A 27,767-nucleotide genomic window follows, 5' to 3' on the forward strand; every position below is an offset into this window, starting at 1 on the left:
GTGATCAGTGATCTGGAGGTTTCAGAAGAAAACTAAAGACCATTGAATAGGCTTTTGATTATTGGAAGGTGCTTTCAATTGAATTTTTTTATTTTGCTCTTAGCTTGGCTATCACTGTTCTTGTATCATAACAACAGATGGAATTAAGAAACTTTAGTCATTTTTTTCTAGTTTATATTTTCTGAAAGTGAGTTCTAAGAATAACCTGGGTCAGTGTTGCCTGGGTTGCTTGTAAAAATGCAGACTTCTGTGACCCACCTAAGACGCACTGAATGAGAATATCGGGGGTGGCATCTGTGAATATGTCCTGGCCTTACATAGTCTAAAAACTGAGAATGGATTTTGAGGACCATTTAGTTTTGTACCACCAGGGCAAGCTTCATACATATAAATATATTTATGGCATGTAGAGTGGCTCTGGTCAGAATAAAACATCAATGAAAAAGTTTTTGGACATATTTGGATATGGGGAAACACTTTTACTCTATAAACACACTTTTGGCCTTTAAGGATTAGATGGTAGCCCATAAGTCTGCTCAGGGGAGGGCGTGACCAGATAGGTAAGACAGAATGGATGATAGAAGAAGGTCTGTTGTTAACATCCTGGGGGTCCAAGGGGACTCAGCAGGTCTTTAGGAATTGGAGAGACACACAAACTGGTATTCTTCACTCTTCAAATTTCTATTATCAGGGCTTGCAAGTGATGAACCTTGAAACAACTTGCCTAGGACTCAATTTATAACTGGCCTCCTCAGGACTGTTTGAGGATTGAACGGATCTACTTCCACCAGGAAATATTGTCTACGAATTTCTTCACTGAGGAATTCAAATTCACTAGAATTTGAGACTTCGCAAAGAGAGTAGAGCCACAGAGCTGGGATCCAGGACCCTGAAAACAGGGTTATGGATCTATTAAATGACAGAAAAGGAATCTCATGTGGTTGAGGAGTGATTATCTAGATATGCATGATGCAACTATGGTAGTCACTAGCTATCAGGGGCAATTTCAACTTATTAAAATTAAATAATATTAAAGATGCCATTCATTAAGTCCCGCTAGTACATTTCCGTGTTAAGCTGTCATGCATAGCGGTCACTGGATAGCACAGATATTGTAGAACATTCTGTTGGTCAGCACTAATCCAGAAGAACTAGATTTGGTGAGAATGGGAAGCAGAAATGTTTTTATCTACTGAAAGATACTGGCTGGTACAGGGTGGGGAATGTGGACCAGGAAGACAAAGATAGCCTTAGTGTTGAAAAGGATAATTCTGGGTGTACCAGGTTTGGCTATTTTCAGAGTGTAAAACTGAAACAAGTCTGTGGTGTCATTCCAATTTATGTCTGGGCCGGGTCCCAGGGTGAATTCCTGATGCTGCTCTGATTCTGAGTTTCCTTGCTTAGAGGGGCATCATGGGGGGTAAATTGGCATAGTGGCCCTCCAGGGAAATGTGCCTGTTAATGCAACAGGTGGCTTGCCTTGGTAAGTTGCTAATCAGGAAGCAGATTTTCATATTTTGGTTAGAAGAGCTAAGTCCTTCTGGAGGTGCACATAAATACTAATCTATCCAAAGAATGTAGCTTTGGGAAGGACCAGGTGCTTTACTTCGTTCAAAGAACCCAAGCAGAGAATGCAGGTGCTGAGACTCTGAGTTGGGCTTAGCCCAACCCACCAACCTAAAGGACGAATCCCAGGGCAGTTGGACCAGCCAGGATTTTCCTCAGTGACCATGAGTATATGGAAAGAAGAGTGGAAGAAATACAAGAGGGTGAGCCAGATGTTTTCAGCAAAAATAACTCTCTTTGTTTTTGTTCAGAGTCTCCTTTCTCCCCCGGACTCTGATATGAATCCTTCTGAAGGGGGCTGGGTAGGGGGAGGGACTTGGCACCAGAGAGTCAAAGCCAGCCTTTCGCCAGATAACTAAGGCTTTTTCTTCTCGCGCCAAGCTTGTCTGACAATCTCATTCTGTATGACTTCTTTCCCACGAGGCTCTTCAGTTCCTGAAGCAAACAGTCTCCTGGCAGACCCACCCTACCAGGCAGCCAGACACAGCTAAATATCAGTAGCAAACAACGCAGCTGGGACTCCAGCTCTGATGAGATTCATTGGCAGCCTATCACGTGCCAGGAACTTTCAGGGATATTATTTAGTTGATTCCTCATAATAAACCAAGGAGAGAGGAATTGGAATCTCCATTCCACAAAGAACTGAACTGAGGTTCTGAGACATCAAATAACTTCCTTGAGGTTCCTGAACCATAGTGGTGGGTAGAGGTTTTGAACCCAGTTATATTTGATATCAAAGCCCACTTGTGTTTCTGCTACTAAATGACTTTGTTAGTTGGGCCTAATCTTCCTTGAAATTTGAGGCCTATCCTTTTCTATGATAGGATCTTGTGCTTGTAGGAATGAGGGATTGTACGTAACAAGGTACGATGGTTAATTTTATATGTCAGTTTGATCGGGCCATGGGGTGGCCAGGTATTTTGTCGAACACTATTCTTGGTGTTTCTGCCAGGGTGTTTTGGGTGAGGTTAACATTTCAATCAGTAGAGTAAAGCAGATTATTCTCCATAATGTGGTGGGCCTCGTGCAATCAGTTGAAGGCCTAAATGGAACAAAAAGACTGGCCTCCCTGAGTAAGAGAGAATTCTCCAGTAGACTGTCTTCAGCCTTCGTCTGCAACATTGGCTGTCTTGGATCTTCAGCCTACTGGCCCACACTGCAGATTTGGCCTTGCCATCCTCCATAATCACATGAGCCAGTTCTTTATAATAAACCCCTCTATATAAATGTGTACACCCTGTTGTTTCTGCTTTTCTGGAGAATCCTGACCAATAAACATGGGATGGAAGGAGAGTGAAGCTCCTTCACATTGAACGAGATCCAGGAGGCTGAGTCTTGATAGGCATCTCTACCTATTAGTTATTATAAATACTTACAAAGCACTTAAAGTTAAAATTTTAGACACTTACACTGAAAGAAATGAGAAGAAATGATTTCAAATGGGAACCAGGCATGAATCTCTTTTTGCCTAGGTAACTCTTTTCCCATGTAGGATATTCAGAATTTCACGAAGCTGACCTAGATTTATACAGATGAAATTTTGCAAAGATCCTACAAGTCAAAGAACAATCTTACTTAGTGCATATAAAAGTTCAATAAAAAGTTGAGTAAACAAGGGATAAAAGTTTATTAAAAATTTAGCAGATGAGAGAGCAACTGGGGCAGATTTGGAGAAAATCCTACAATTTGCAGATGGGTCAACACAATATCAACTGTGAGCCAGGCCTCTGGTGGGAGCTGTAAGCAAAGCTCTCACAGTGGCCCCTTTCTTAGCAGTTTGCCTCTGTCTGTGGTGTTGTCTGGGATCATTGTAGTGGGTCATTGACATTTTTCTGTGCCTTTGTGGGTTGTCTGCAAGGTATACCACAGTAATCTGCTGTTGGCCATTCTCCATGCTCCAATGCTCAGGTGAGTCATTTGGAAGATATTAGGAGAAAACCTAGAGTTTCTACTCCCATACTGTCCAGACACCTGGCATAAACTGGTGAAAACTGTAGCACAGGAGGAAGTCTGAACCAAAAACTCAGTAGAAATCAGTAGGTTCATAGGAGCTCTGTCATGTGGCTTGTAAGTTTTGGAAACCCAAATTCTAAGCATTCCTCAGTAATGGAAGCCAATTAACTTGATAATTCAAAGCATTCTGAGCAATTTTTTTAATGTCAGGTTTTTTTTCCCTCCCTGGATCTTTACGTTTTCAAGTTAGTGCAGTAGTTCAGCCTAAAGTCTTACAGTATGGGTTTGGACATGTTGAAAACTGTCCTCTTTGCTCTTTAGTTTCCTCTATTTTATGGAAGTGGACATTCCTGGTCACTCCTATTATTCTGTTCTCTAGCCATTTAGATTCATAGCCTAGACTGAGGCAGGTTACTCCAAGCAGCAGCCTACTTAAATGATTTCCTTGATCATTTCTAACTTAACCAGTGAGGATTTAAGTCAGCTTTGGAAAACAACAACACAGATGGAAGCTATTAAAGATTTTGAAGAGGAATGAAAAAGAAAAAAAGAAATGAAGTCTCACTTTAAATATATTATGAAGGGAAGAGAAAATTGCAGATTTCCATGTTTGGCTCAATACATGTTTTTTCCATAGAAATTTAGTTATAAATGGTATTGAGGATCTGTATTTGAGAAACTTAAATGAATTCTTGTTAAACCAGAGTGCATTTTCACATGCAATGTGCATGCTGTTACAATGCAATCCTTATACTAAATTGGAAGAGTTTATGTAAAGATCTGGATTGTATATATATCTGAGAGATATCTTTTTTAAATGTTTATTTATTTATTTTTGAGATAGAGTACGTACGCAGGGAAGGGGCAGAGAAAGAGGGAGAGAGAGAATCCCAAGCAGGCTCCGTGCCTTCAGTGTAGAGCCTGATACAGGGCTTGAACTCACGAACTGTGAGATCATGACCTGAGCTGAAACCAAGAGTCAGACACTTAACCTACTGAGCCACCCAGCTCCCCTGAGAGAGATCTTTGATGCAAACTTCTTCATCAGGCCCTGCACCGAATCCATGAACAAGCCCTGTTGCCATCTGTCCTCAAGTCCACTGATCTATCTCTATTTCCATTACAACCACTCAGCCCAGTTGTCATCATCTTTCCATTATGCAAGAGTCTAACATGTAGCTCATCTTCTACTACCCATCTTCAGTCAGTTCTCGGCGGGGTTCAGAAACACTGGTTGGATTAAACTCCAGTCTCTTTCCCACAGCCCCAGCCTATGCTCCCTCTTCTCTGCCTCAGCCCCTCCTTCATCACCATCCTTCAGCCTTTTTCACTTCTCAGGCCTTTAGACATGGTTTCCTATACCCCACTGCACTCTATAAAGTGTACGTATTCTTGTTTTCCTTCTGACTAATGGGCAAGTGACAGCTTACCTTTTAGAAGTTAGTTTAGATGTCACTTCATTGAAGTCTTGATTAGTCAGTTTGTTACTTCCTTCATAGCACTCAGCACACTTTGTACTTATTAACTGAAATTGTGTTATTCACTTGTTTTCTGTGGATGTATAAGTTCCTTGACTATAGGACTATGCTGCCTTGTTTAGTGCTATAGATGTGATTCCTGGAACATAGTGGGTACCCGATAATTATTTGTTGAAAGGAAAATTTGTAACATCGACAAATGAGGAAGTAGTTAATTGTTTTTAATAAAGGGCTCACCAGATGATCATATTTTGGGTTACCAAATGACCATACTCTAAATGATGACCATACTTTGGGTCATTTAACATACTTCATTCAGATAAATATAATTCATAGAAAAAATTCTAGGTGTCTATCTATGATATAAGGTGAAATGCACCTGAAATTTGGTGCTGTTTAACTTTGTCTTTTCTTCATATGTATACTTATATACATTTCCTGGTTTGAAAAGGGAAAAAATATGTATGTATACATCTCCTATCTATCAAACTATATCTCCCAGGTCCCCTATAACTTATTTACACACACAACTACCTTCATTTATGTTATACAGTTATTTGTGAAAGTTTCTTGAGCATTGAAATTTTCTAAATCAAATTCTATTTCATATAATTTATATTTTTGATTGATTATTGATTTTCTGTTAGATGTGGCTTCTAATTACTGATTGATTATTGATTTTCTGTTAGATGTGGCTTCTAATTACTCTCTTGTATCCCAATTTAATCTATAAATAGTATACATTTATACTTAAATGCATTAGAGGAAATGCTACTTAAAACAACTCAGAATTATTTTCCAAATACATTTCTTAGGCAGTGAGAACAACTTTCACCTCCTGCATCTGTTGATGGTGTATTTAGATCTTCTTGTACGTCTTGAGTTTCCCAGGGGCAGATCATACTTAGCTCCTCTTTCTTTGTAGGATTTTATAGCACAGATGAAAAATGTAGGGTGAGCTGAAATAATGAGAAAATGATTTGGAGAGTTGTGTTCTCTGTTACTTAGACTTAAAAAAATCCCCACAACCTCTCTCCCCCACCTCAAAAAAAAAAAAAAAAAGCGCCCAGCTCTTGTGTATGTTTAAATCCTCAATTTAGAGATTTGTTTGAAGTCTAATTCCCAATCCAGTCTTAGAAGGCTCCGGCTTCTGTTGTGGGTGTTGAACTGGCACAGTTTTCTGTATGCATTACTTATGCCTTCCTTGGGGTCTGAACTGAAAGCCTCATGGATTTAGAGATGGATTAATGCTGGCGTTTGGGGTATTACAGATGGAACACTGTGGAACTGTATTTCAAATAAGTACAATGCATGTATTCCATTTGTCTTTGGTTCGTGAAGGTGAAAAGGAAAAATATATTTCTACTTCTGTTGAAAGTAAATTAGAGAAATTATGTGACCATGATTTTAAGGGCTTGGGTTCACACATTTATATTAATAGATTTCTCATAATCAACTAAATTAATTCTTTTGGCTAAAATGTTTTAATATGCTTTTTGCCCAAATCTATTAATTACTGAAAGGCAGACAGGGTATCCGCTAATTGTGTTTCTTCACAGGTTTGGCTGAGCTATTCAAATGAGCCATAGGCCTGCTTATGTTATTAGCCTAAGTATTCAAATCTGATTAATATTTGGACAGTGTTTAGTTAGCAGTGAGAAAAAGAGTTTTGAAAATTAGCCCTGTCATATTTTAGGAAGCAGTTTAAAAATGTGAAGTATGATAGCCTCCAAACTGTCCTCACAGAGCAACTAGAGAATTAGCTGAATTTAAAAATCTACCACCAGCTAGTTAGGAAAATTGGTTGAAATACATGCACACATGATGTGGGTTTGTGGGAAATATATAGTCATGGAAATCAAGGGGTGTGGATTCAGATCTTGGCTCCACTGTATTTCCTAGCTGTCCAAACTTGGGTGAGTTACATAACTTCTCTTTCAGTTTCCTCGATTGTGAAATGAGGGTGATCCCACAGACCTCAGAGACTCCTTACAATGGAATGAGATGCATATGAGTTTCAGTTTCCTTGCTTGTAAAATGAGGGTGATCATACCAACCTCAAAGACTCCTTACAATGGCATGAGTTGTGTATGTGAAATAAGGGGAGAGAGAACGCTTTATTCTGGGGGCAGAGTTATGGTGGGCAGTCTAGATCCTTCTCTCTTCTCCCCTACTTCAAGCTTCCCTAAAACTCTTTCATCTCCAATCTGCTCCAGCTCTTTTTCCTTCCTGGTCCTGTTTCCTTTCAGTGGCTCATGTTTTTCTCCTGTCAGTGGCTGTCTGTGTTTTCTAATATAATATAAAGCCAGTGGGGAAAAGAGGGTGGGGGCGGGTTCCTGGGTGGCTCAGTCAGTTAAGAGCCCAACTCTTGATTTTGGCTTAGGTAATGATCTCGTGGTTCCTGAGATCAAGCCCCATGTTGGGCTCTGCTTTGGGCTCTGCACTGATAGCACAGAGCCTGCTTGGGTTTCTCTCTCCCTCTCTGCCCCTCCCCTGCTTGTTCTCTCTCTCTCTCTCAAAAATAAAATAAACAAACAAACAAACAAACTTAAAGCCAGTGGGTGTTGCCACTTCTCTAGTTCTCAGCCTTGCTCTTTCTCAAAGCTGTGTAGCACTGTAGTACCTGCCCTGAGCAGTGTGTTTTCCCTGGCGAGGGGACCTGGGGAATCCATGGGACAGACAAAGGCAGGCTTCCTCATTTTCCTCTCCAACTTTTTTCTTTTTAAATTCAAACCAAAACAGTGTGGCCTACTTAACTCCTCACGGGCTGATGGCTTTTTAGTAAGTGGGTGACTGACAGTGTTTAGGGCTGAGCTGCCCAACAGAAAGAAAATGGAGCCACAAATGTGAACCACATGTGTAATTTTAAATTTTCTGCTAACCATATGAAAACAAAAATTAAAAAGGCGGAATTAATTTTAACAATATATTTGCTTAATATATTTATCATTTCATTATGTAATCAGTATTATAAATTATTAATGACATAGTTGCATCTGTTTTGGGCACGTTTTGATTTGAACTAGCCACATTTCTTTTTTTTTTTTTTAATTTTTTTTTAACGTTTATTTATTTTTGAGACAGAGAGAGACAGAACATGAATGGGGGAGGGTCAGAGAGAGGGAGACACAGAATCTGAAACAGGCTCCAGGCTCCAAGCTGTCAGCACAGAGCCCGACGCGGGGCTCAAACTCACGGACCGCGAGATCGTGACCTGAGCTGAAGTCGGCCGCTTAACCGACTGAGCCACCCAGGCGCCCCTGAACTAGCCACATTTCAAGTGCTCAGTAGACACGTGTGTCCAGTGGCTACTATACAGGGAAGGTTTAGACAAATTCTCTCTCTCTCTCTTAAAGCTGTACAACAATTTTAGGAATAGGCTAACTCATCTATCCCAAATTCTCCCTATCAGGCAAGTGGTACACAGGAAGACAAAGTCAATCATCTAACATTATTGTTCAACTGGTTGGTGCCACACTGAGAACTTGAACTCCGTTCCCTTGACTCAGTTCATTGCTGTTTTTGTTTTCTTGTTTCTAATTAAACATCTAACTTAGAGATTCCACTTTAGAGGTAAAGATACAGAAGCTCAGACAAATGAAGTCACAGTACGTCTCACTGGGAGGAATTGAAAAATTCCTCCAAGAGTAAAATGACAAACTCCTGATGGGATTATGTGACAGGGTGGGTAACTCCCCAGCTCCATTAATACCATAAGAAACAATTCTTCCAAATTTTGTTGAAAAAGAAAACTGGTGCGTCAGGGGAAAATGAACCTTTACAAAAATCTCTTTGTATTTCAACTTTAAATTGGTATTAATGACTCCTGGAGTGCATAGCTCTAGGCCTGGCCCATAGAATCTCTCACAAATGTTTGCTCAATGTAAGCACTTGGTAAAAAGAATAGAAAATTAGGGGCGCCTGGGTGGCTCAGTCGGTTGAACGTCTGACTTCAGCTCAGGTCATGATCTCACGGTTCGTGGGTTTGAGCCCCGCGTCCGGCTCTGTGCTGCCAGCTTGGAGCCTGGAGCCTGCTTTGGATTCTGTGTCTCCCTCTCTCTCTCTCTGCTCCTCCTCTGCTCTCACTCTGTCTCTCTCTCTCTCTCTCAAAAATAAATAAAGATTAAAAAAATTAAAAAAAATAGAAAATTAAAACTAGCATAAATATTGGAAACCATTTAGTTAGACTATGATGATAAAGTGCCTAGTAACTCAACAAATTTTAATATGTCCTCCCCTCTTAATGGTTCAGATGAGAGAAGTGACTTGCCCAAGATCACACAGCTGATAATTTGTAGAACCCAGGTCTCTGTAGATTGCTTAGTGATTTTTTTTTCAAACCATGATTTCAGCTCCTCTGATCAGACAGAAATGAACTGATAGCTAAGTAATATCTTGTGAATGGAGGAAATTTGGAACCTCAAGATACGACATCTAAACTGGAAATTTGGGAAAGCATTTGTGGAGATAGAGACCTATCTGTTTCTTGAGAGTGCTATTAAAAAGCTAGGGGAATGCAGTTACACAGTTAGTCTGGACTTGTTCCAGTGCCCTGGTATTTTTTGAATTTCCCCATGAACACCTCCCTTGAGGAACATACCGCACTTGGTACCTCAGGATGCCTTCTGCAGATGCAGTTGACAAAGTGGCAGGACATCTGCGGGGGTGTGTATCTGAGACAGCCCAGGGGCTCATTCAAGACACTCTTGCTTTTTGACTCTTGGGTTCGACTCATTCTTGTTCTTTTTCTTGAGCCTGAAAAGTGCCTAGCACTGTACCTGGACAACTTTCGGGATGGAGTTGTTTCTGCCCAGACACACTTCTAGGCCCCAGGCTGCCGGTTGTTGAGCACTGACCCCATGTTCCAGATACCCGAGGGTATGTTTGTGGAAGCCAGGGCTGTGGCAGCAAGGGCTCTGGAGTGGCATACGTGCTGAGAAATTTGATGAAATCAGGGCACCATATAAGTTGGTGTAGCACAGTGATGTTGCTCTGAGAAGTGAGGTGGAAGAAAATATCCCCAGGATAAAAAAGAACAGGATGAAAAATCCTGGCTAAAAAACAAGATATGGATTTTTCCTTCCCAGACAGATTGTTAAATAGGCTTTACTTGTTCAGTGGGGTCTGGTAATGAAAGTTGACAGGATATTAAGGTTATTTCAGGTTCTACTGTCTCCCAGGGTCACAAAAGCCTTCTGTTATGCATGTTAATCCATCTCAGCGTTCCTGCCAGGAGCTGCCTAAGTAGGGCAATCGGTTTAGTATGTACCCTTCCCCTTTCCAGTTTGGTTGAGAGGCAAAACCTACCAATTAGCAGAATATGTATTGAAAATCAAGTGACGTTTTTCTATTCTAAAGACATAGTGCCAAAATTTGTGATTAATCAACGATTAATTCAACTGCTATTTCCTCAGAAATGCAAAGCAAGGAGAAAGCAATCCCTTCCTTCTCTCCCCCTTTCTTTTTTGGTGCGTGCGTGTGCATGCATGCACATGTGTACATTTGTGTGCATATATAAAACTTCATGGTGAATTTAGACTCACAGACTGGAAATACTGGTTGGCTCTTGCCAAGCCCAGCTCATATGCTATCTTCCCCCATCTTCAGGCATATCATTTTCTTATTTGCAAACTCCCACCAACTATCCCATTAGCTATAGAAGGGGAAACATCACAAAGAAAACACTGGAGATGTAATTAAATCTTGTTGAAGAGGAGATTACAGAAGTGTCTCTAAAACTAATCCATTACTAATTGTGGCGTGTCCCCACCAACAGACATTACTCCGGATGATGCTTTCAAATAGATTATAGGGGCACCTGGGTGGCTCATTTGTTTAAGCATCCAACTTAGGCTCAGGTCATGATCTCACCACTCCTGAGTTCAAGCCCCACGTCGGGCTCTGTGCTGACAGCTCAGAGCCTGGAGCCTGCTTCGGATTCTGTGTCTCCCTCAGTCTCTGCCCCTCCCCCACTCGCAATTTGTCTCTCTCTCTCTCTCTCAAAAATAAATAAACATTAAAAAATAAGGGGCTTATAAACTTCTTGTGGATATAAAATAACCAGAACAACCTATTTTGCAAAGCGGTGTTGTTTCAACCCTAAGCTGATGCATTCTGCACAACCAATGACAATAGTGGAAAAAGCAAGAACTTTAGAATTCATTTGATTGGGTTAGAATCCCAGCTTTGCCAGATACTTAGTGTGGACCACAAGCAATTTGCTAATCTCTCTAAGCCCCAATTTCCTCATGTTTAAATTGTGAATGATTGTACCTATATCTTAGGATTCTTAAAGATAAATGATACATGTACAATGTTTGGCTCTAGAATTGGTGATCTATTAATGGTTACTATGGTAAAATGAAGACAAAATTCAACATTAGTTCTAGTAAATTGTTACCACCTTTTGTCTGCTTGTTGAGCCTTGGTGGCAGTATACCAGAGAAAGGATGCTATATGCCCAAACCTAAGTGGTCAACACAGAAGACAAAAATACCTCTTTCTACCCACATTTATCTTTGAGCAAAGCTATAAAAACGAGTTCTATTCTCTTTTCTCTTGATAAAAGCAAAATGTATTCACTCTAAGTGGCTATTAGAGGACCAATCTCTGTACAGCCCATTCTATATAATAGGTACTCAAAACTCATTCACTCTATAATGGCTTAATATTTTCTGTACAGTGACTAGTGGTGGTGTAGGCTCCTAATAAAACATTGCATCAACTCCTGAACCTCTGAATCTTTGAAGCAGATGTTTTCCTAACATTCTGTAAATACTCCAATCATCTCAAACTGCTGGGATTTCACCTTTGTACCATTTTTAGAAATGTGCCCATTGAGTAATGGGCCTGTCTAATCTGTTTGACGTTTATTGGTACTGCAAGTGTAGCAAGGTTGGGAGATGTAGCAGAGCACATTCTAAATAAATCAACAGAAGAAAGCAAACTAAATCACAGGGGGAAATTACAGTGTCCAAATCATTTATACACTAGTGATTACCATTTCACCTGGGTCCAACTGATGTCACACGAGAGTCTCCAAAGCCCTAGGAATCATTCATCAATCCGACTAAACCTGCTCATCCATGGTTCCACAGTGAAATCGACCAGTGCGGTGAAGACTTACAATAGTGTAGGGCAGGAAGATTAATTAGTGATGAGAAGGAACATGTGGAGAAGAAAATGGACTGGATTTGAGGGCTTCTGGCACCATTTCTGCTATCAGTTAGCTGTATGACTTTAGGGGAGTCACTTTACATCTCTGGACCTCAGTTTCCTAACAAGGTAATGTATGTGTATCTCTGTGTGTATGTATTTTTGGAAGTGTGTATACAGGGGAAATTGACTGTGATTTTTCATAGTTGTAAAAGGATCAGAACCTCTATTTCAAATGATATGTAACTCAAAACTTGACACAAAAAACGGATGAAAGCAGTATTAAATGTTTGGAGAAGTGGACCCAGAACAGACTGGACTTCTATCATATGGCAGCTCTAAACAGACTTTCATAGATACCGAGAGCTCTTTGGACTAGGTGTGATTAAATGATCTGTAAGTTCTTACCAACTGTTCAATTTCATTTTATTTTATTAATGTTAATTCAATTTTATTTAGGTCTGTGGCAAACTCACCCCCACAGGTTAAATGTTCAACATATGCAAATATCTTATTAATTTCAAATTTGTTAATTGGCAAATTATGCAAACAATTTGTCAAATAATTTATTAAAGTAGTTTGGCTTTACATCTCAAGAGTCAGTGGTTTAAGGTCCTGTAGGTTTTACTGATTTAAAGTCTGAATTAATATAATGCTTCTTGTGTTTTACTTCTATCTTTGTTATCATTGTAACAAATGGCCAAACTGCATTGCTCATTGTAAACTGTAAGCTCCTTAGGGAGTCTGCTTCCAGTTAGAATGGAGAGAGTCCCAAGAAACTGTTGCTCTCATCCTAACAATGAGAATAAGTCAGATTATCTACAAAATCATAGATTTGCTTTTAACCCATTAGGGACTTGAGGGATTCAAAGAAGCCTAAATGAACTAAATCCCAGAAAATTCAGGTTCTTCCTAGAGAGAGACCCAGAGATGTTGTCATTCTGGTGGAAATCAGGTGAAGTGACTCCAACACATATTGGAGTAAGGAAAAACTAGGCAAACTTTTGATGAAATTTTAACAGTTGAATTTGAGGTGGAATAATGAATTGGCATCCTGAGGACTTCAGGCATGGAGCAAGTCTGTATCTCCCCATTGACTCTCTCCCAAGAGGTTTCACCTCTTGGTAGTTTATAGGGTAGGCTATGAAGACTTGAGGCAGAGCAGGAGAGATAAAAAGGATAACTCTAAGCACAGGAGTCCCTCACTAAGTGTTAAGTTGAAGACCACTGGGGGTTGGGGATAAGGCAGGGAGGCAGAGGGAGATCTCATAGGCACAGAAAGCTGGGGGTGGAGCTAGCGATTTAAAACTAGAGAATGGGCTGTGAAACATAAAGAGATCTACAGAGTCTCAAGTGTTCACAGATTTCAAGCCCAGCTGAAAGGAAAGTCCCCATTCTGCCCACAAAACATATAAAACCAATAGTGAACTGAATAGGATTGTGGAAAAGACAAGACCCCACTCAGCTAAGGGTTAGATTGAACTAAGCGCATGATACTAGTAGCCTGACAGAAGAAAAGAGATATCCTTTCTGGGTGAGGGAGTAGTACAGATATTATATATTTAAAAATATTTTTTAATCAAAGTGTGGTTGACACATTACATTAGTTTCAGGTGTACCACACAGTTGATTTGACAAGTCTATAGGTTATGCTGGGTTCACCGCAAATGTAACTACCATCTGTCGCCATACAGCACTATATATAATATCATTGACTGTGTTTTCCATGCTCTACCTTTTATTTCTGTGACTTATTCATTCCATAACTGAAAGCGTGTACCTCCCATTCTTCACCCATTTCGCCCATCCCTCTCATCCCTCTTCCCTCTGGCAACCATCAGGTTGTTATTTGTACTTATGAGTCTGTTTCTGCTTTTTGTATATTTGCTTTGTTTTTTAGATTCCACATATAAGTGAAATCATATGATAATTGTCTTTCTTTGGCTTATTTCACTTAGCATAATACTCTTTAGGTTCCTCTATGTTGTCACAAATGGCAAGATCTCATTCTTTCTTATCGATAAGTAATATTGTATGTATGTATATATACTACATCTTTTTTATCCATTCATCTATCAGTGGACACTTGGGTTGCTTCTGTATCTTGGCTATTGTAAATAATGCTGCAATTAACATAGGAGTGCATATTATCTTTTTAAATTAGTGTTTTTGTTTTCTGGGGGAAACACCCACTGGTAGAATTACTGGATCAAAAGGTATTTCTGTTTTTAACTTTTTGAGAAAACTCCATACTATCTTCTGCAGTGGCTGCCTCAGTTTGCGTTCCTACCAACAGCGTAAGAGTGTCCCCTTTCTCCACATCCTCACCAACACCTGTTTTTCGTGTGTGTGTGTGTGTGTGTGTGTGTGTGTGTGTGTGTGTTTAGCCATTCTGACAGAAGTAAGGTGATGTCTCATGTGGTTTTTACTTGCATTTCCCTGAGGATTAGTGATGTTGAGTGTCTTTTTATGTGTTGGTTTGCCATCTGTATGTCTTCTTTGGAAAAATGTCTGTTCAGGTCCTCCATTTTTAATTGGATTAGTTGTGGAGTTTTTTGGTGTTGAGTTATATAAGTTATTTATATACTTTGTATTTAACCCCTTATTGGATATATTATTTGCAAAAAATCTATCATTCAGTAGGTTGCCTTCTCATTCTGTTGGTGGTTTCCTTCACCGTGCAGAAGTTTTTTATTTTGGTGTAGTCCCAATACTTTAATTTTGCTTTTGTTTCCTTTGCCTAAGGAGACATATCTAGAAAAATATTGTGAAGGCCACTGTCAAAGAAATTACTGCCTATGATTTCTGCTAGCAATTTTATGGCTTTATGTCTCACATTCGGATCCTTAATACATTTTCAGTTTATTTTTGTGTACGGTGTAAGAAAGTGGTCCAGTTTTGTTCTTTTATGTGTCGCTGTTCAGTTTTTTTCAGCACCATTTATTGAAGAGTCCCCATTGTATATTCTTGCTTTTTTTGTTGTAGCTTAATGGACCATATAAGCATATAAAGGGGTTTATTTCGGGGTTCTCTATTCTTTTCCATGTGCCTGTTTTTGTGTCAGTACAATACTGATTTGATTAGTACAGCCTTGTGGCATATCTTGAAATTGGGGATTGTGATACCCCCGGCTTTGCTCTTCTTTCTCAAGACTGCTTTTGCTCTTTGGGCTCTTTTCTTGTTCCACGTAAATTTTAGTATTATTTGTTCTAGTTCTGTGAAAAATGTTGTTGGTATTGTGATAGGGAGATTGTACTGGATCTGTAGATTGATCTGGGTAGTGTGGACATTTTAACAATATTCTTCCAATCCATGAGCATGGAATATCTTTCCATTTGTTCATGTCATCTTTAGTTTTTTTCATGAGTGGCTTACAGTTTCCAGAGTACAGGTTTTTCACATCCTTGGTTAAGTTTATTCCTAGATATTTTATTTTTTTGGGAGCAATTGCAAATGGACTCATTTTCTTAATTTCTCTTTCTGTCACTTTTTTATCACTGTATATAAATGCAACATATTTCTATTCATTAACTTTATATCATACAACTGTACTGATTTCATTTATTCTAATGGTTTTGGTGGAGTCTTTAGGGTTTTCTACATATAGCATCATGTCATCTGCAAATATTACTGACTTCAGTATCCACCATTCTTTTATATATAATGTTCAGCATTCAATAAAAAAACACAAAACATGTAAAGAAACTGGAAAATGTTAACCGTAACTATCAGAAAAAAGATAGTAGGAGCAAATTGGTACATGTCCCAGATGTTAAAATTTTCAAGAAAAGAACTTTAACATAACCATATAGAAGCAAAAATAGTTTTTTCAACAAATGATGCAGAAATAGCTGAACATCCAGGTAGGAAAAAAAGAATCTAGTCATAGACCTTACACCCTTCACAAAAATTAACTCAAAATAAATAGACCTAAATATAAAATGCAAAACTATAATATTCCTCAAAGGTAAGAAAGAAGAAAAACCAAGAATACCTTGGGCATGGTGATGCCTTTTTAGATACAACACCAAAGCCATGATCTGTGAAAGAAAAAATTGAGAAGTTAGATTTTATTAAGATTAAAAACTTCTACTCTGCAAAAGACAAGGTCAAGAGAGTAAGACAGGTCATAGACTGGGAGAAAATATTTGTAAAAGACACATCTGCTAAAAGACTGATAGATAAAATACACAAATAAATCTTAAAAGTTAACAGAAAAGAAAAAAAAACATTAAAAAATGGATCAAAGACCTTATTAGATACCTCACTACAGAAAATACATAGATGGCAAATAAACACGTGAAAAATGTTCCATGTCATATGTCACAGAAAGGCAAATTAGAACAATGAGATACCACTTCATACCAATTAGAGTGGCCTGAATACTGGACAATGACAATACCAAACGCTGGTGAGGATACGGAGCCACAGAAGCTTTCATTCATTGCTGGCGAGAATGCAAAATGGTTCAGCCACTTTGCAAGGCACTGTGACGGTCTCTTATAAAGCTAACATACACTTACCATACAATCTAGCAATCACACTTCTTTATATTTACCCAGAGGAATCGACAACTTATGTCTACACTGAAGCCTTCATGTGAATATTTATAGCAGCTTTATTGATAATTGCCAAAACCTGGAAGCAACCAAGACGTCCTTCAGCAGGTGAATGGATAAATAAACTGTGGTACATCTGGGCAATGGAATATTATTTAGTGCTAAAAGGAAATGAGTTATTAAGCCATAAAAAGACACAGATGAATCTTAAATGCATATTACTAAGTGAAAGAAGCCAATCTGAAAGTCTATTGTACGATTTCAAATATATGCCATTCTGCAAAAGGTAAAACTATAGAAATAGTAAAAAGATCAGTGATTACCAGGGGTTGGCTGTGAGAGGGATGGGTAGGCAGAGCCCAGAGAGCCTTTAGAGCAGTGAAAATATACTGCACAATGCTTAATGATGGAAATGTTCTATTACACATTAGTCCAAGCCCATAAAATGTGCACCGAGAGTGAACTGTAATGTAAACTATGGACTTTGGGGGATTATGATGTGTCTGTGTAGTTTCATGAATTGTAACAAATGTACCACTCTGGTGGGGGTGTTGATAATGGGGAAGAGTATGTATGGGGGGGTATATTGAAAATCTCAGTATCTTTCGGTTTTGCTGTGAACCTAAAACTGCTCTTAAAAATAGTCTTTAAATGAATAACCATGGAAGTATATTAAAATCTTAATGGAACAGGTTGACAAGAAACATGAATACATATGGGGAATGTTAGCACAGAAATGGAAACAAAAAGAAGCAAAGGAAATGTTTAGAAACGAAGACAACTTGGAACAAAGAATTTATTTGATGGACTTAACCCCATAATGCTTTGTGTTACTTTTTTAAAAGTAGTTTCTCTAGAGATTACAATATGTTTATGTGTTACCACAATCTACCTTCAGATGATATTGAATCACTTCACTAACAATTTGGAAACCTTATAACAATATAATTCCATTTATACCTTTCTTACTCTTCATGCTTATGTTCTCATATATTGTAGTGGTCAACTTTTAGATTTGGGTATTTCATATATATATATATATATATATATATATATATATATAATTCATTCAGCATGTTCAATCTTTCCTCAATCACTAACACATGGCATACAACCATAATAACTTAATGTCTTTGTCTATTAATTTTATCATGTGTCATCTCTGGGTCAGTTTTAATTGATTGATATTTTCCCCCTACTTAATGGATTCTGTTTTCCTTCTTCTTTGCTTGCTAAGTAACTTTTGTCAGGCATTGCGAATTTTGCCCTGTTGTGTTTCTGAAGATATTCTTGAGCTTTCTTCTGGAACATAGTTATGTAACTAATTAAGAAACAATTTCATCCCTTTAGATCTTGCTTTTAAAAGGAAGCTTTATTAGGTAGGACCAGAGCGGCATTTAGTCCAGGGTTAATTTTTTCCCACTGCTGAGACAAGGCTGTTCTTAGTACTTTAACATAGGCGTCTGTCAGCAAACTTTTTCTGTAAAGGGCCAGGCAGTAAGTATTTTGGGCTTTGAGGGCTCTCTAGTTTCAGTCCCGATTAGTCAACTCTGTCATTGCTGCACGAAAGCAACCATAGCAGATACATAAAGAAGTGAGTGTGGCTGTGTTTCAGTAAAACATTATTTACAAAAATCAGTGATGGGCTGGACTTGGCTTGGCACCATAGTTTGCCTACCCCTGCTCTAGTCAATCCACCATGATTTTTGAGGTTTGCTCTTCTGGCTGTGGGAAACAGGCACTGTTCTGGGCACTGTTTGCTTAAATCCTTTTGGGCAGTTTCCTCACTTTCATTTGCTCCTCAGTACTTAGTAGAGTATTTGAGGAGGGGTCTTGTTCAAATCTTGGAATTTTTCTGGTAGTGCAGCTCTCTCTCCCCCCAGTACTCTGCTCTGTGAACTGTTGGTGCTCAGGCTTCCCTGTTCACCCTCCTGCGTTTCCTCTGCTTCTGCTCTTCCCAGGCTCCCCTCCCTGCACGAGGATCTGTAATATTTCTCTAGGGAGTGAGCTGGGGCGCTTGCTCTTCTCACCTCCTTTGCTTCCTCAGGGATCACTAGCCTTCTTTGCTTGATGTCTAGTATTTGGGGAGTGGGTCCTTCCAGTATTTTAGGGGTAAGGATAAATCTGGCATTTATCTTTGCCAGAACATATAGTAATGATACATCATGTCCATGATATGTGAAGCCACATCTCCACGTTATTTTCCCCTAGAACTTGCAAATAGAGCTTGTAAGCAAAAAATAGTCAATATCAGGCACACAACAGATGACGTTAGCCATCTGTAAAACTAACCCCATCTTAGAGGATGGTCGGGAGCAAAGTTATTGAAGAAGGCTTGAGAAATACCCAGGTCCAGTCAAGATCACTGTAGTGTATTCTCCAAAATTAATGATAGCTGAGGAAGCTAAAATAGGATCAACTTGTCTATCTGAAGAACTTATTCATCATATTTATTTAATATTACCTGCGATGCCTGCATTGGGCCCTAATTTATAATCCCCTTGGTAGCAAAGGCATATAACTCTTTTATCCTCTCTGTTTGAATCTAGCGTCTAGCATAGGGCATAAGAATGTTTTGAAAGTTGCTCGGGTAATTCTAATATGTAGTCAGGTGCTTTTAATATGCCTGCATGTTGGATAATCCTAATTGAAGCAGCATCTCATATGAGACACCCTCTCTTCAAACTGTAGTAATCCAAAAAAAAAATTTTTTTTCAGTAAGTATTTACTGAAGGTTCTGTGTACTGAGAACTTAACAGGTGCCCAATATATACATAGTAAATATAAGGTATAGACCATGCCTTCAAAATGCTTACCATCTAATTGGGGAAACAAAACAAATACATGTGAGAAAAAACACAAGCGGTGGTGATTAGCTCCTGAATGCAGTGGACTGACTATACATGCTGTAGAAGGTCAGGAAAGGAGAAAATCAGTGCGGGCTAGAACAGTCAAGGCAGTCTGTCTCAGAAGAATGCGTATTTCATTTCAAATAAGATGTTCTGAAAGTACAAAGAACATTCTTACTTGCAAGAGCCAGTTCTTTTATTCCTCATTTTAAGATGGATCAATCAAAGACTTGAGAACTACTCTACACAGCATACTCAAAGTTAATGATTTCCTAAAAAGTGTTTTAATAGCCAATTTATTAGTCTCTTCAATGTCTGGAAATTCTGTTCTTGGCAATTAAAAATTTTTTCCCACTAAAACGTATGTGATACCATTATTATTACTACTTTATTGGAGATGAAAAGGGAGAAATGTCTACATCTAAAACTAATCATTAGTGTTACAGTTTTTGGAAACCCAAGAAAGTTTTGCCATAAACCCATCTCCTCCTTTGCAACATGTGCCTTTATGAAGGGGAACGATTTAGTCCACATTTTCCTGATTTATTTTACCTAAACAGTGCTTTGTGAAAATGGTTCAGTCTTTGAGACAAAATTGCATGAAAGCTTTTCAGTAAGGTTTTAGGACTGTCTGTCTATCAGAAAACCAAGAGATCATTTTGCTAAGGATAGGAGAAATTAGAGACCCCAATGGGGCTCCAGATCAGAAAGATGCAGAAAGCTTTCTCCCTCCCCCCTTTTCCCACTTCCCTCCCTAAATGCCCATTGTAAGGCTTGCACACTTGTTGGGGGACCCTTGCCTTCTTCGGCATGGGTAGATGGAGGCCTTGTCTGAAATAGCAGTAGCGTAGCACATCCTGTTCAAGGAACAGCAGCGTCTGTACTTAGTGCCTAATGCCCCGAGCAGCTGTCTGGGTTGCTTGCCCCCAAATTGCCTTTGGAGAGAGGTAAACAAATGTGGACATCCAATGGAGTATATTTGAAACTGACCTCTGAGGCCATCTATTTTAAGCGGATTGTAATTTTGCAAAAGACATGGCCTCATTCCAAATGTTTATTTAGTGTTGAATGGGCTCCAACTGGCTGGTTGGTCCATTTTTTTTTTTTTGATGGTGTTGAAAACATTAAGAAAGATACCAGTAATAGATGCTGGATGTGCAGTCATCTTGGTGTCCAGTGATTCATCCTGCTGGGTTCCAGAACCAAAATTCCCATAAGGGAGAGACAGGCAAAGAAGCCTGGCTATATGGCAGCCGGTTTTGTGGCAACTACTATTATTTCTATGCCTCATACCCCAACATTAATCTTGTTTAGTGAAGAGCCTTCTAAGTCCTTACCAACAGAATCCTTTCTCCTAGAATAGACACGACATGCAAAGCACTGAGCTAAGCTGTCTGAACATGATCTCCTTTTGTCCTCACAATGACCATAAGAAGGTATTATTACCCTTATTTTAGAGAGGTGAAAATTGCAGTTCTAATTGTAAGTTTGAAGTGAAGTTTTGACCCGAGGTCATTCTGATTCCAGAAGTTACTCTCATTTCATTTAATTTCATGAAAAATTCATATTAACCAGATTTCCCCTCTCCCCCATCTGTAGCAATTCCTTTTCCTCCTACCTATCCCTGAGATGGATTTTGGCTCCAGGATGTAACAAAATGAATGCCTGGGGACGAATCTTCTATTCTTTCATAAGTGGTAGCAATTTATCGTCCAAGTGCAAAAGAAAGAGCCCTTCAGGGGATCGTACACGTGACCATATTTTCCTCCACATATTTAGAAAGAAAACAAACAAAAAAAAATCACTTGCCTATCCTTCAGCCTCAGCTCACTTGCCTTTGTGCCCCAAATGTCAGTTGGCTCTTAGAAGACATGTCTCTGAATAGGACAGGACCTTGGGTTAAAAGGGCCATGGGTTAAATTAATGACGCAGTTGACTCTGAAATTGGCTCTGGTGTGGAGAAGGGGGATTTACTCAGCCTAGTTCTCTCGTGCAGTTTTGGGGCTCTTTCACTGAAAGGGATGAGTAGTCTGTTCCGAGACAGCTCTGTGGACATCCATCCCTAGCACCTAGAGTCACCCCCCATGGCAAACCATTAGAAGTGAAAACACGAATTTGTTCCTGGGCTTCCAAGCCCCACCCTCCTCTCCTCTCTCTTAACCGTCTTGGAAATTACCTGCATCGGGGCAGATCTGTTTCTCTATGCAGCACTTTCAGGAACTTGAAGAGTTGCTGAAGGAAGGGATAAATTTTAGGAGCTCTAGATTCTAATTAACTTTCCCTCTAATTAGCTCTGTCACCATTCCTTTGTGAATGCAACCGTGACTCTTAAAAGCAAAGGGAGGTGCTGAGAGTGGCAGCAGCTCAAGTCCAGGAAGCTCATAGAATTCTTTCCCTTCCCAAGATTTGAAAGGAAAAATCATCCAAGAATGTGGTGGCATGAGAGGGAAGGGGGGGAAGTGGCGATGCTTAACGCAAACTGGATGTTGCAATTCTCTACAGAAACAAGTAACATTTTTTTCTTTTTTAAATGTTTATTTATTAAATTCCAGTATGGTTAACATACAGTGTTATTTATTAGTTTCAGGTGTACAATAGAGTGAGTGATTCGACAGTTCTATGTATTACTCTGTGCTCATCATGATAAGTGTGCTCCTTCATGCCCTTCACTGTTTTCCCCCATCCCCCACCCCTCTCCCCTCTGTAACCATCGGTTTGTTCTCTGTAGTTAAGAGTCTGGATTGTTTGTTGTTGTTGTTTTTTTGGTCTTTTTTACTTTGTTCATTTGGTTTGTTTCTTACATTCACGTATAAGTGAAATCATATGGCCCCTGTCTTTTTCTGACTTATTTAGCATTATACCATCTAGATCCTTCCATGTTGTTGCAAATGGCAAGATTGCATTCTTTTTTAAATATATATTTAGTTTTTTATATTTAATTTTTTAATGTTTATTTCTGAGAGAGAGAGCACGAGCAGGGGAGGGGCAGAGAGAGAGAATGAGAGGGAGAGGGAGGGAGAGAGAGAGGGAGAGGGAGAGAGAGAGAGAGAGAGAAAGAGAGAGAGAATCTGAAGCAGGCTCCAGGCTCTGAACTGTCAGCACAGAGCCCAATGTGGGGCTTGAACTCACAAACCATGAGATCGTGACCTGATCCAAAGTTGGATGCTTAACTGGCTGAGCCACCCAGGTGCCCCGATTTTATTCTTTTTTATGGCTGAGTAATATTTCATTGTGTATGTATACAACATCTTTTTTGGCCACTCATCTATTGCTGGGCATTTGGGCTGCTTCCATATCTTGGCTATTGGAAATCATGCTACAATAAACATGGGGATGCATATAACTTTTTAAAGTCAAGTAACTTTTTCATATATCAGTGAATATATTTTCTCAATATCCCCATGCCATGTGTGCCTTCCTTTCCATGACATTGAATGGCTGGCCACCAGCTACATGATGATCCAGTTTTCCAGTGGTGCAAATCACCTCTTCTTGTTTCTCTCCTCTCCTCCATTCTCTTTTGTCCAATATACTTGTCTTCTATCTTTGGGATGTACTTGCCTGATTCTGGGCTACTTGCTGTTCATAATGTCTGCATCACCTACAAATGCTTGGTTCTTTTCTCTTTACCTACTGAAATTCTTCCTATTTCTTGAGGTATATTTCAAATATCACCTGTCTAATAAGGTACGTCACACAAATTCTCCTCCAATAAATAGTCACGGATGCATTTTCTTGGTTATTCTTGCTGTAGTTCATGGTTTTTACTTTTCCAAAATATATGGATTTTCCATTTTAAAATCTTTTTAATTTTTTAAATGTGTATTTATGTTTTTTTTGAGATAGAACACAAGGGGGGAAGCACAGAGAGAGAGAGAGGGAGAATCTGAAGCAGGCCCAAGGCTCTGAGCTATCAGCACAGAGCCCGACACGGGGCTTAAACTCATGAACTTTTAAATCATGACCTGAGCTGAAGTCAGATACTTGACTGACTGAGCCACCCAGGCGTACCACCGCCCCCCCCCCTTTTAATTTCAGTTTCTTATAACTCATTCCGGTTCCTTCTCCCAGTTTATGGGTTATAACACATTAATGTGATCTTGCCAGTCAAAGGATCTTTCTCTGCGCTCTCTCTAGTCTTTCTCTTTGACTACTTGATTCTGTTCTCTCCACAGAGTCCCGGGAGACTCTGCATTTTGAGATGTCATTGCCATTGCCTTCGAAGTCTTCTTTATAAGCACATTCTCTCATTTCTCTCTTTCTATTTCCATGGTTTCAATCCTAGCACCTAGCATAGTTGCTGTTACTTATGGACTTATCTGTTCAGCATTTCTCCTCCCCCATGCCCTCTGCAAAATTCCCTCTCAAGTATTGTTTCTCTTCCGCAACGTCACTTTTCTTCCCAACCATTAGTCATATGTCCAGGTTACCTCAGTGGAGCGTGCTTCTGAAATATTGCTTTTCTCCTTCTCCTACCTGTAGCCTTTCCCTTCAAACAGCTGGGCAGCTAATGTTCCTACCCCCAGCTCTGCCTTCTAACAGCTTCTGCTGCCTCTTGCTTATACACAGGCCAAATGCTCCCAGTGGGCTGTCCCTCCTGCAGAGCTCATGCTAATGGAGCTGGATTGATGTCCACCCTCAGAGGACCCACGCAAAAGCTCAGAGCCTGGGGCAAAACGTGAATCCAGCTGTGTCTCAGGTCCATTGCCAAGCAGCTGCTCCCCTTTATCTGCCGTGAGGCCCTGGGTACAACCTGCCAAGACCACTGGCACCCAGGTTCTTAATCATTTATTGAGATCACTTTTGATTCTGAATTGTGAGCTGTTCATTGGTGTCTTCTTTGCCCTTCTTTCTGCCTGACCACCAAGGACTTGAGCTCTTGCTGAATCACCTCTCATCTCGAGGACTGTCTCATTCTCAGACTGCTCGTGTGAGCTAGATCCCTCAGCCTGGCTGGTCTTCCCCTTTCTAAGAATATGATCTGCCCTTGCCAGCGCTACTCAGTCTTTCAGGATCTGCCTGTCTTCCTGGGCCTCCTCCTGATCCTCATCCCAGATCAATTTAATGATTACATGTTGAGTACTTGGTGTATCCAAAGCCTTGTGTAACTTGTGTGAGAGGTAAATAATGAGTACTCAAGGAGTTTATAATTTAATGGAGAGATAATTAGGCCAATTTATTTGTAAAAGTCAGATTGTGATGAATTCCATAAGTGATATTCAGGAAAGTGAAAGATGAAGTCCTGTGTGTGTGTGTGTGTGTGTGTGTATGCGTGCATGCATGTTGAGGCAGGATGGTGGTGGTCAGGACAGTTTGTATGAAAGAGATGGCACGTGGGATTGATTTAAACTTGGATAAGGTCATAACCAGGGGAAATATGTTTGGAGGAAGAGTGAAGTTTGGCTAAACTTGTAGTAATGTTAATGTCCTACTCATTAAATGACACTGACCTCCAGTCACTGAGGCAAACAAACACAACTCTGACACGATTTCCAAATGCCCTGGGGGTGGTACCGCCCTCCTCATGCAAACCATCAAAACATGGACATCACATCAGAAAATCTAAAGAGACCTGCTGAACTGAGGAGTCTATGCCTCAGTAGGATTCAGTGGGAAGCCACTGGATGTCCTTGAGCATGGAATGACAGACTCTAAGATACTCTCTGGAAAGAATTAGGATATTACCCTGGCAGTGAAATAGAGCACAGCACACAGGAGAGGCTGGGGGTCAAGGGAGAATGGAGTCCACAGTGATCCCCAGGTTTTCGCCTGATGACTAGGAGCACAGAGGTGCCATATACAGAAATAGAGAGGTCAGAAAGAGGACGTGGCTTCCGGGAAAGACGAGGAGTTCAATTTGGAGCATGTTGTTTGCGTAGCCCAGGGGGACATGAATGACTGGAGCGGTGCCATCAAAGTCCAGCAGCTACTTAATGGATATGAATGATGCTAGTTGAAAGGCTATTTTTTAAAGGTCTTTAAAACAAATTGTTTCTTAACTAAGCCCATCACACATGGCCACCCCCTAGTCACCTTGCCTCAGCCACCCTCCTCATCTGTTTCTTTCTTCTCTCTCTTTTTTTTTTTTTTCCTTCTCTCTCACTTCCTTTCTTTTTTAACACTGAGCATAAATAAACTCCATCCCAGGTCAGGTCAGAATGTTCCCGAAATTGAAATTAGTATTTCGAATTAGTGAAAGACTGAGTTTTTAAATAAAACATTAGGTAATGGATGTACCAGGAACGAACTAAAAAGATGCAAGCTTTTCTCACTGATTTTAGCTTTATTCCCCGGTGTCTCTCACTGAAGGAAGGTCCTGATCAACAAGGCACGGGCCCATAGGATCCAGAATTGCTAAAGTAAGTTTTCTCCTCCGGGGGGAGTCCCTGAGGAAGCTTAATCCGGCTGAGCCGTTTCAGGGTTTCATATTCTTCCCCTAAGTAAATTAAATCACCAGCACATCTCATCACAGAGGCCGGCATAAAAGCCCGCTATACCTTTTTGGCAAGCAGGGCTTGAAATGGAGCTTTTCGAAATGCTAAGAGTCTGCCCTCCCTCCCCCCTCCCCCAGCCATCTGTTTGGGCCAGTGGAGCTGTGGAGCTGTATCCTGGCTGGGCCTGGGGGTGGGAGGAGGTGGAGAGGGGGACAGGACCAGGGTGGCAGATTTCATCCACATGTGAGCCAAATCAAACCCAAATGGGCTCCTGTTCATGTTTCTCTCTTCCGCTCTGTAACTTCACGTAATTCTCCCCCGAAGCAGGCAGTTATCCTATTGGATATTTGCTCAGAGAGAGTGGCTATCTACCCCCCACCCCCAACTTTGAAAGGGTCTTAAACGTGAGGGTAAACGAATACAAGTAGGAACGCATTGGGAAGATACAGTAGGGAAGCCTTCTGTGGCTCTGCGAGCAGATACAAATGCCGGCTTAATTAGAAAATCAATCTTGCTGTCCGGCTGATTGATTGCAAACCTCCGCTGGAGGTGGGAAAGAGTCGAGTCATGACGAGATAATTTTTTCCTATTACTAAAAGGAGGGCTAATGTACATCTCTAAGCAATTCAGCGTGAAGAACTTGTTGAAAACATGCCACCTTTTCCCTCTTGTTAATTGAATCTTTGGGGGAGGGGAGGAGGAATAAGAGAGTCTGCGTTTGTTTGTGAAAACTTACTATTTTTTTTCCTCCCGAAGGGTACCAGGGTTCCAAGAGGTGACTTAATCACTTTCTTCAAGGAAATGGAAGTGTTTTTACGGGGAGGAGGATAGATGCCCTCCCACCACATCTACAGAACACTGACCTAGGAGGGTTTATATTGCTGGAGGAAAGAATTCACACTGCTGACGATCAGTTCACACTTTTTGGTGTGAAGTGTGTTCACCAACGTGCACAGTGAGGGTAAAGGTCGGATATTTGCTCAGATGAGTGCACAGTGAGGGTAAAGGTCGGATATTTGCTCAGATGAGGAACCTGGCTGGGAGAGTGTAACCTGACCAAGGCCATGTGGAGAGGAAATGGGGGAGCCTGGGAGAATGGCAACCTGTCCTCAAGACCTTTGTGTTCCCCCCCGCAGGGCACTTGGCTTCTTAAGATAGACTCTCATGGTAGCTGACCTGTTTCTGTTGTCTCTCTCTTGCATCACATTGGTTCTGTGGTCTGATCTGCTTTTCATTCCCACCTTGTACACGTCCTTAATCCAGAATAGCAGGTCTTGCTTGATTGAGTAGAGTTCTCACACTTCTCATCTGCACTGGTCACCCTTCACTCTTGAAAATACAAAGCATTTTTGCCTCAGTCATGGAGTGCTGTTGACGGTGTCTCTGTTGTTTTAACTCTTGTCTTTTCACAAATCTGTGTAAGGATGCAACTATAGCTCTCCTCCACTAAGGTTGGTGTCTACTAATCTTTTTATCAGCCAAAAAAAGTCTCTTGGAAAATGCCTGCTGCAACTAAGTTTGGAAGGATTTTAGGAATTTCCTAGTTTAGGACACCAAGAAAAAATAATCTAGGTCTAATGGATCCTGGAAGAATTTTCCCTATTGCTTAGAAACTCTTTCTCTGGCTTCTTTCCTGTCTCCCAGTATCTCAATTGTTCCCTATGCTTCCAGCCCATACCCTTCTCCAGCCCACATTGGCCCTTAAGCTTAAGCTAAAATATCTTTTCTCTCTCGTTTCAGTCAAGTTTTGCCATTCAGCCACCTCACACACTC

At 40.2% G+C, this 27,767-nt stretch overlaps 1 long non-coding RNA gene across 1 annotated transcript in view; it reads left to right on the forward strand.

Annotated features, from left to right (window-relative positions):
- Positions 1 to 27,767, forward strand: part of LOC124525927 (uncharacterized) — a 105,025-nt gene that overhangs the window by 26,874 nt on the left and 50,384 nt on the right. The window lies entirely within an intron of this gene.

This window comes from Lynx rufus, unplaced genomic scaffold (genome assembly GCF_022079265.1).
Source record: "Lynx rufus isolate CCGP_SWC_20201006 ecotype Redwood Valley unplaced genomic scaffold, mLynRuf1.p SCAF_5, whole genome shotgun sequence".
Taxonomy (NCBI): Eukaryota; Metazoa; Chordata; class Mammalia; order Carnivora; family Felidae; genus Lynx; species Lynx rufus.